The following is a 10910-nucleotide window of genomic DNA, read 5'->3' on the forward strand; positions in this document are numbered from 1 at the left end:
GAATTATGTCAATTAAGTCATTCACTTCTTGGTTCCTGTAGGGTAACCGTAGTCATTATTTGATTTAAAATTACGATAGTTTGAAACCGATCTGAGCAGTTAATCGCGACCTCTACATTGAAATCTACTCCTAAGTGTAATATAGTCCGAAGTTTTTTCGGAGTCATTTGTCTACAGTTGTAGTTTCGTGTTGTCATATTTCACAATGATTTTGCACAAAAAAAAATGTATATATATATTATACTATACTTAAATCATTTATTTTCATTTGCATGAGAACTTGTGGTCTTGCTTTGGTGGCGCTATTTTTAGGGACTTGAATCTGTGGATTGGAAATAGAATATAGATAAAACTAAAGAGAATTTTGTTTTTGACTGACAGGATCTTGAAGTCTACGAAAGTTAGTCCCAAGCCAATATTAATGAATTCACAATAATAACAACTATCATTTTAATTCTGATATCTTAGACTAGCCTATATTATTGGAGTTGTTGCACTAATAAAGAAACAACATTATTTTCTGCTTGCGATCTGGTAGGATTTTGTTGAATAATGGTTTCTAACTAGGTAGGTTAAAGATGCTAGATAGGGATCCATATTGTATCATTTGCAGAGATGATAATAAGGGGTCTTTGCAATGTATTAGTGTTTAATATACCTGGCATGTTGAAAGAACTAGGGTGGGGGTCTGTTCATAAAGAATTAGGCTCAGTTAGCCATAAAAATTCTGTCTCACAGTTCTAGGAGATTTAAACTCTTGCTGAGATTGAGGCTAGACGGTAGAGGACAAATCTTGAACCCGGCATGGCTATATATATATATAAAACACCTTTGAAAATGTTTATCATGAAAAGGGTACTATATAAATCTGGTATAATGTATAACTGTTGTTTACCTACAGGGTTTCAAACAATTTAAAAAGAAAAATGCACAAACAAACACCAGATCAACATATAAAACCTTATGTACTCTTCAAATATTTTATAATCATTAGTCAGTTATCCATTTCACACATTTGTCAATATCTGATGTCTGCACTTATAAAAACTGCGGCTTTTTAAAATTCAAGCTCGGTGCAATCACTGTATGGTCTCGTCGGCATGAAGGCACCAACGAAAAGTGTAAATCCCACAAGTCAATCAATCATCGGCGGGATGAGACAACATGTCATAACATTAAATCGTAAAATCTCAAACGAATAAAGCAAAAATACTGTGATTCATTAATACAGTTTTTTGTCCATTTAAAATCAAACTTTGCGAGCGTTACTCACGTCTTAATTGGTGAAAACCCTTTTAAAACAAACGTAGTAAAGGAAGACAGAGATGAAGCACAAGGTTGTCGTTATCCGAAACGAGACAATATTTACATGAAAAAGAACTTAAGTTTGACATTTTGGGAGAAGTTACTTAATGAGAAAATTTTACATCTGTCTTGTACCATAACAAAAGCAAATAGGTATCAGAAAATGTGATATTTATTTTACGACCGAAATGTAAAAGCATAAGGAAACTTCAAAAAAAAAAATGAACCAGTCAAAAAAAATGAACCAGTCGTTGTAAGACCAGATATTGATTTTTTCAAGACCAGTCTTGAATGCTTTTCATGTCATTGGTCAGTTTGAAAAATGACCAATCAGATTCTTTAATTTTGTGACTGTTACCTTTGACCCAGTTCTGGCTTTACGAGGAAGATTAAGTACGATGCAAGAACTACTAAAAAAAGATGTTGGGAATTTGAAGCCCAAGTGAGTTGAGCAGTCAGTTTGAATAGCTAAAAAAATGTTTTAAAGATTGTCATTAAAACCGTTTGAAATTAGCGAACAAAAATTTTATCAAGAGACTGATTCAAATCAACCGCAGACTTCTTTCACAGTTTTGTTTTTGATTTTAGCTAATATGCATACATTAACTAGTAAAAAAAAAAAAAAATCAGAGAGTACAGTTCTTCCATAAGGGAGATTTAAAAAGTCTCAGACACATATTGAACTCTTAGATTGACAATCATGATTGCTATTTATCTTAGCTGGCTCTCAGTGTCGGTGCTATTTCGACGTTTCGAACTTAAAACATAAGAAGAAAAAATTGTCTTGTATTGTGCAGCAGTATAAATACCATTTCTCCGATAAAAAAAAAAAATTGTTGAATTTTTTTTCATTCATCTCCATATTGTTCATGCAAAAGTTCGATGGCTGGGAGATATCGGCTGGCAGACAAAGTTCTGAAATATGAAATATAATCAAACATTACATTGTAAAGAAATCGAGACTACTGTATCTTTGTTTATAATCAGAGATATTAGGCAAATGCATACTCTAGTCAGAGTGTCGCCTGCTCGATATGTTGTTGTACAAACTACTGTATGTCGAGTGTGGAGTTATCGAGGATTTGTTCGCTGTAGTGTAGTGTAACGTTTAATGCATACGAAATACCAAAATAACTGGTTTAAAGAATAGAGCTATTGAGGATTAGTTCATTGTGGGGTAGTGTTGTGTAGTTTTAGATTTTGTAGTAGTGGATATTGATCTGGTATCAGCTGTAAGCTGTTCTCTACAAGTAACTTACAACTTATCTACATGGTTCAGCGGTAGAGGTAAAAAGATTTGAGGCTTGTTGTCTACAAAGATATTTGACTCATAAACTTTACTGATTATTTTGTTCGTATGGTGAACCTACAGAGCTAAGCAGGCGGGCTCAATCCTGGTATAAAAATTCCAAAACAAGTGGAGAAAACATAAAAACAGGTTGATCGATATTAATAATATTGCAATCTGTATATAAAGTAATTTTATTTAAAAATAAAAGTTGGGGAAGATTTCTTGTCTTTGGCATTATCCTACACATATTGGCTCTATTTGTTAGAGAGAAATATAAAAGGTTAAGACTTCAGTATTTTCATGATTTTCGTTTTTCTAAAATTGGGAACATTTTTTTGTTTCTGAAAGATGACTACACTAGCTGAATTTGAGATCACATAAATTATAGATACCTGAAATAAATGGACACAAAATTGTTAAATTGTTGTATGTGTTTAGAACCAAGTAAAAGAATGCATTCTTTTGTTGAGTGTTTTTTCAAAACTATAGAGTTGTGTGGAGTGTTCTGTTCAGAACTGAGAAGAGAACAACTTTGTGTGGACTTTCTGTTTAGAATTTGGTACTGTCCCAAAAGAAAAGTACAAATCTTGGATGAAGTGTTCATTAGAACTACTTTATAGAACTGAGTAAAAGAGTACATTCTTGTATGGAGTGTTGTATTTATAGAACTAAAAGTGCATTACTGTGTGGAGTGTTGTAAAAGTACACTATTGTGTTAAGTGTTGTATTTATAGAACTGAGAGTACAATCTTGCGTGGAGTGTTGTATTTATAGAACTGAGAGTACAATCTTGTGTGGAATGTTGTAGTTATAGAACTGAGATTACATTCTTGTGTTGGAGTGTTGTATTTATAGAAATAATGTAAGTAAGATTATATTCTTCTGCTGGATTGTTGTAGAACAAAGTGAAAGACCACATTCTTGTGTGGAATGTTGTATTTATAGAACTAGATGAAAGAACACATTCTTGTGTGGAAAGTAGTATTTATAGAACTAGATGAAAGAATACATTCTTGTGTGGAAAGTAGTATTTATAGAACTAGATGAAAGAATACATTCTTGTGTGGAATGTTGTATTCATAGAACTAGATGAAAGAACACATTCTTGTGTGGAAAGTAGTATTCATAGAACTAGATGAAAGAATACATTCTTGTGTGGAATGTTGTATTTATAGAACTAGATGAAAGGATACATTCTTGTGTGGAAAGTAGTATTTATAGAACTAGATGAAAGGATACATTCTTGTGTGGAATGTTGTATTTATAGAACTAGATGAAAGGATACATTCTTGTGTGGAAAGTAGTATTTATAGAACTAGATGAAAGGATACATTCTTGTGTGGAAAGTAGTATTTATAGAACTAGATGAAAGGATACATTCTTGTGTGGAAAGTAGTATTTATAGAACTAAGTAAAAGAGTACATTCTCGTGTGGAGTGTTGTGTTTAGAACTGAGTGAAAGAGTATGTTCTTCTGTAGACCTTTCTGTTTAGAAGCGAGTATGGCACTTTCCGTTCATTTCGGAGTAAAAGAAAAGTATATATTATTAAGGGGGAGTGTTCTATTTGGAACTGTCAAAATAAGAGCGCTCATTGTGTTTGCTTCAGTAGACAATTGTCTTCAGTGAAATCAGTATTCTCTAAAACGTAAACATGATATAACATAAATCTCTGTTTAACATGCACTGTTTTTGCACATTCGATCCATTTTACTGCCGTACACAAGTTCCCGCTATTATACTGTCCGCCCCATGAAAATAGATCAGGTTGATATAAAAGGTTATTCCTCAAAATGCCATTAAATTTCAATTACCATTCATTACTATGTTTAAATAGTTAAATACTGGAGTGTTTAAACACTAGATGACCCCACGGGAGGCCTCAAGTTTGAGTGATATGAATGATGGGATATCTCATTCGGGCTAGACTGGTGTCTCCGCTAGGCAGACATTACAGTGGAGTAAATAAAGATAACATTAACTTAATACAGTGATCCAGTCGGTTGAAAAATGTCAGGGCTCCCACAGGGGAAAATGATAAAATTTGACATTACCTTTAAAAACTTCATTTGGTGAAAAATAGTATTTATTTTGCTAATAAATGTCTGCTCAAAAAAGTAAATGTTGCCAAAAATTATTTATTCAACAATATCAGGGGTTTTCAAGTGTACTTGATGGTATTTGTTCTCTGATATATCATACACAAGGTAAATTATTTATTTTACCTGTACAATTTTTTTTTCCAAGTTAACACTCACTTGACTGAATCACCTTAGGTTTTGTGGTCATTTTTAAACATTATTGAATCCGAATTTTCACTGGTTCTGTCATTAATAATATTATCAGTATATTGGGAACCGTTCAACAGCAGTTCAAGTAAAAAAAAAAATCAAGCAGGTCCATATTTCAAAGACACAGGATGGCACTATCAGGCTGCTTCAGACTTTTTAGCTCACCTGAGCATAAAGTGCTCAAGGTCAGCTATTGTGACCAGAAGCTGACTGGTTCTGTCACATTTTTATTCCTTTGACAACAACAGTTGTAGGTTTGGAGCCAGTCTATTCTTGAAGAAGGGCAGTAATTAGACTGTGTCTGTCACATTTTAATTGCTTTGACAACAAAAGTTTGTAGCCAGTCTATAGGAGACGGAAGCTGACTGGTTCTGTCACATTTTTATTGCCTTGTCAACACAAGTTTGGGGCCAGTCTATTTTAGGAGAGACTGATGTCTGCACATAATCTGCTTTGTTAAACAATTTAGCTAATGACAAAAACTGTCTCATTTATTTTATTGCATGTAAACAATGTTTGAGCATCTATATGACTGGTGCCTGCTGCTTCATTATTAGCTATTTAGCTAGTTTTTTTATGTCTTTTTGTATTTGACGTCGCTTTATAGTGCCACTTTGTGTGTTAAACTTGTTTGTGGATGGATGGTTAAAGCTGGTTTTATGGCCAATCAGTAAATTGTCTCTAGACCTTTATATTATGAGAAAAACCATATTGGTATGAAAGGAGACTGCTGTTCTGGTCTCTAAAGGATTAATATATTCTCAGTGCTGAAAAAGGTACTAAATTTCAGATTTGATCTTTTATTCTATTGTTCAATTTCTCATAAATAAATCTGTCTACTTCCCAAGTTAAACCCAGTTGGTTGTTTTATCTTGATTTTTTTCCCCCAGTACAAAATTTAATCAATTGTAGCTGAATTTATAGACAGGAGGAAGCTGTTTTCACTTAAAACCAACACTGCATCACCTCAAAGCAACAAAGTCGTATCTTATTATATATTTATATAGAGATACGACTTTGTTGCGTTGAGGTGACGTAAAAGGACTGGTGTCTTTTAAGGTGTAGATGTTGCGCCAGTGCCAGGGGTTTGAACCCATGACCTCAATACACAAAGGTGTAACAGTATTTTAGTGAAACTGATACAAAAGAGGTCTTCTTTACTTTGCTATTTTGATGTTTCATTGAACAGCTTTTCTCAAGGGTAAAGAAAGTTGCTGTGGGGACTATGGACCCCCATGCCCTCCTGAAAGGTATTGTGTGTCGATCACTTGTCCAGCAAAGCCTGCGCATTTAGCTAAGTATGTGATGCACAGGACTATGAATTGAGAGGTCGCAAGGTTATTCTCAGGGCGAGGCATCATTAGTAATATTCTAAATGACAACTTTGACAGATGGCTATTTGTCTTGAGCCATTTATACTCCAGCTCTGATTCAAGTGGGGCAGTTGTAAGTTAAATGTTACATGTGGAAACAAGTTAATTAGTACTGGTACCAGGAATACTGGTTTGGCTAACTGAAAGCCATTACATTATGGAGGTATTGTTGGGAAAAAAACAGCATTAAACCAAGTCAAAGTAAAGTTGTCTCTATTTTATAAGATAAATTTTAAAAAACGCCAGAGGAGAGGTTGATATCATTTGAAGAAGTGATGCCCCTTTAAATGACTTTTAGCAGTGAGATATCAATTTGTAGAATGTAAATTCTCCTAATGTGAAAGCATATGCTTAAAGTAACGACGGACAGACGGAAGAGAAATCGACATCTATAGTCGTATGTATTCCCGAATGGCCGAGGTTATAAGGTTTCATAAATGATTCATCTCGGTCTGAAAGATTAGCAAAGTGGAGTTCGGAGACATGTTTCTATATCTCATTTGGGGGACCGATACGATTGAATAGACTGGATATTATACTCGCCATAAAAACCGCCAGCCACTAGGCCGTGATGGATGCGGATTCTGTTTCATGAATTAGAAAAAAAAGAATAAAGGTCTAGAAATGGTGGAGTCCGTATGTCCGGCAGATACGTCAGAACTTAGACATAAAAAGAACTGCGTTGTTATAAGCACTATAAAAGGTTGATTATGTTACGGTAGAATCAGACTGGTTCGGTTGTGACATTTTATTGATGATGTAGACTGCTGGACTTGAGAAATATACTTTTTTTAAGAAGCAGCCTTTTATATATTCATTAATGATGTAGCTGGATGTACTTTAGCTAGAACTTTTTGTGAAACAGTCTGCAAATAATTTTTTTTCGCATTCTGACTGTGTTGATTGAGAAAAAAAAATTGTTTGTCTAAAATTCTTTTTCTGTTTTTGCATAATTTTGGTAGACAATTTGATAAGAAAGTTTTTACACAAATTTAGTACAAGTATTTCTTTAAGTTTCTTACAGATAATGCTTTATTCTGTTCCTTAAAGTCCCATAATGCTTTATACTGTTTCTTAAAGTCCCATAATGCTTTATTCTGTTCCTTGAAGTCCCATAATGCCTTATACTGTTCCTTGAAGTCCCATAATGCTTTATTCTGTTCCTTGAAGTCCCATAATGCCTTATACTGTTCCTTGAAGTCCCATAATGCTTTATACTGTTCCTTGAAGTCCCATAATGCTTTATTCTGTTCCTTGAAGTCCCATAATGCTTTATACTGTTCCTTGAAGTCCCATAATGCTTTATACTGTTCCTTAAAGTCCCATAATGCTTTATACTGTTCCTTAAAGTCCCATAATGCTTTATTCTGTTCCTTGAAGTCCCATAATGCTTTATACTGTTCCTTGAAGTCCCATAATGCTTTATTCTATTCCTTAAAGTCCCATAATGCTTTATTCTATTCCTTAAAGTCCCATAATGCTTTATTCTGTTCCTTAAAGTCCCATAATGATTTATACTGTCCTTAAAGTTCCACAATACTTTATAATGTCCTTAAAGTTCCATTATTTTGGTACTGTTTCTTTTAACCCATAATATTTTACAACATTAATCAGGGCCCCTTAATGCATTATACTATTCCTTAATGTCCCAATTTGCTGTGTTCTTAAAGTCCCATAATGCTTTGTACATGAATAACTGCTATTGTCAAAAATAGGAATGTATGCATGTTTTTTTTCTTTTTCGTTGGCAATAATGAAGGTTAACCAATGCCTTTTGGCTGTTACTATGGTAGAAATTTTCAGTCAGCTGATGTCTTAAAGCTGTTATTTGAGGAAAGATGTAGGTCGACTAATGTCTTTAAGCAATAACCTAGTGATCACCCCTGTAACATTATCACACTGTATATAGCACATAAAAATCCATTAACTGTAACACAGTATCCCAAATATTCTGGAATTTAATTATTATGTCTGCTCCTCTTGTTTTGTTGCAATATGTTTGAGAGTGTGTTTTAATTAAATTAGAGACAAAAATCTAACATTCTCAAGAAAAAGAAAATGGCTGATGAGCACAATATCTTGATTTACAGGAAGTTGTAAAAAATAGACTGGTTATCAAACATAAATCTTATCATAAAGTCTGGTTCCAAAGTGTCTATATAATATAATATGTGTCCAGTCTAGGCGTCTGTGAGCTCACCCAGAATTCCCTGGTGTACATTAGATATAAATCATAAATATTCTTATCGGTATAATTGAGTTTGGCAGGAATTTGTTATGGTCATTTCCTTGTCGCCAGAATTATGGCTGGAAATTTGGTAACTGGTCATTTCTGTGTAGTCACTGAGTCCAGTGGTCAATAATTAATGCCAAAAAGAAGAGGTGGATGTAAGTGTTTTATGTCCCACAAAAATCAGCTATATTTTATATACATGGTAGTCCTGAGTTTGTCTGTGAAATGAAATATTCAACCTAGTTAAAAAAAAAAGAATGAGAAAAAAATAATTATTTAGAAAATGCATTCTGACTCATTTCTTCAGAAGACCAAAACAGCTCTGTTTCTGAAATAAACCATTTTTGCCTTTTTTTTTTTGGTTTCATTGAAAAAATAAATGTGTTTTTCTGTTTAAGTCTCTTCATTAATTCCATATTTTTTCTCCACTGCAAAATAATGGCAGACTTTAAAGTTTCCACTCTAATTCAGCAGACAGGGAATATTTTAATTAATTTGTCCTCAAAAATACGAAATGATTAGATCTTTTTTGTGTGAAAATTACAGGAATGTTTATAGAAAAAGAATAATTCACTTTTAAATAAATACAATACTAATCAAATCTTATTTCAGATAAAAATAATATAGTTGCTACTGGTAGTAAAGTCATATTAACAGTGTTTGGCATATTTACGTTTTTTTCTGTTGGCTTGTCTATATTCATTGATTAAATAATTACTCCTGATTTTTTTCCCTCTTGGCCACAGCCTGTATGGCATCAAAAAACAGATTTAATTAGCATTTTTGACCAATGATTTCTCCCCAAACTGTTCTCAGTCCGGACATGTTGGCTTCACCAAACATAATTCTGTCATGTGGGAAGAGTTCATTAATTATAGATTGACCATCATTTTGTTTGTAGATACCACTCTGGCACCAGGACACATTTATTTCTGGTTTCCAATGGAAGCCTTCAGTAATTTAGACTGACCATACAAGATTGCAGGTCTAGATATTTTGGCAAGCAGTGGTATATTTTTGTCGCCAGGGGAGAAGTCAATAGTCATACTTTGACCAATCACTTCTCCCTACAAATTTTCTGAAGTGATCATTTTGGCAAGAAAGCCAAGAAGACTGTCTCCAGGGAGCGGCTCTTATACTGAGGAAATCATATAAAATTTGACAACTGATTACTGATATGTCCAATGGACACTCCAATGCATTATTTTGGCAACAGAGACCATTTTCATGTCTCCATCAGTAATTTCGCCAAGCTCTTAAATTGTGAGACAAAATCTTATATTTCAGAACATTTCTCCGAACTGAAAACTGACCAGCATAAAACTCTGTCATAGATATTTCTGATTTCCATAAATTTTCCGATATTTGCGTTCTTGTATGGGAGAAGTGGAGGGACTTATTCGGTGCATTTCTGGTGCAAGATTCTCACTCAGCCATCGTGTCTGAAATTTGGAATTAATGGGTTCTGTTTTATAATGTGTGTTGTTTTTTTTTATCCTTTTGCTGGTGTTGGTTTCAAAATTTGTATAGAAAGTATTTTCAGAGCAGTTCCTGTGATGACAGGCATTTGTCATGTGGTGCAGAATTGATTTAATAAGAAAGGCTCCCCTCCCACCTAATTTCACTTCTTTAACCCTTAGCCTGCTGGCGGCAAGTTATTCTGCCTTAGTCTGATCATGGTCTGCACTGTTTGCTATTCAGTCAGTAATTTTTCAGTGAACACCCCTTTGAATAATAAGTGGTATGGCCCAAATTGAATGATGGACCGGTCCATTTTAGATATTTAGCAGGGTAAGGGTTAAAAGCAGTACATGTGGTGTGCTGTACCAACTGTGTTGTTTGTATTTTAGAGAATAGAAAATGTAAAAAAAAATTAAAATGTCTTTTGTATCTTTTGTGAATCACAAGCTTCTTTAAATGGTGTCTCTTTGGACAAAAGTTTTGTTAGGGGGAGGCAATTCGTAAAACGTTTCTTTTTGGTAATGGATGTGCACATGTAACAATGATTATAAATTATATTTATTTAGGTCGCGTTAAAGTGGGTTTAAGAGTAAATTATAATGTACAATATGCCAAAAATATACAAAAAGTTGTTTCTATGCGGACAAAACATTGTTAGATATAGGCCTAAACAAGACCATTGTCTAGTTTATGAATGTAAAGTACATTGTGTGACAGGATGAAATTTATGTTAATATCACTGACAGGTATAGTTAATACAAAATAACGGCCAGAAATTAGTACCTCAAGTCGCCGACTATTTATTCTGATTTTTTTTAACTTGTCCAGTCCGTTTGAAACAGTATGTTAGTTATTACGCTTGGGTCGTCAGTATGTATTGTGTCGCCGTAGACAAAAAATTTATAATGTAAAACCGTATCATCTACAAGTACTTTTGTGGTCTTAATTTTTTTTTGTC

General features: G+C 33.7%; 1 protein-coding gene across 3 annotated transcripts in view; it reads left to right on the forward strand.

Moving 5' to 3' along the window:
* The window catches only part of LOC123542911 (mothers against decapentaplegic homolog 6-like), a 37795-nt gene that overhangs the window by 18703 nt on the left and 8182 nt on the right, over positions 1-10910 (forward strand). The window lies entirely within an intron of this gene.

This window comes from Mercenaria mercenaria, chromosome 19 (assembly GCF_021730395.1).
Source record: "Mercenaria mercenaria strain notata chromosome 19, MADL_Memer_1, whole genome shotgun sequence".
Taxonomy (NCBI): Eukaryota; Metazoa; Mollusca; class Bivalvia; order Venerida; family Veneridae; genus Mercenaria; species Mercenaria mercenaria.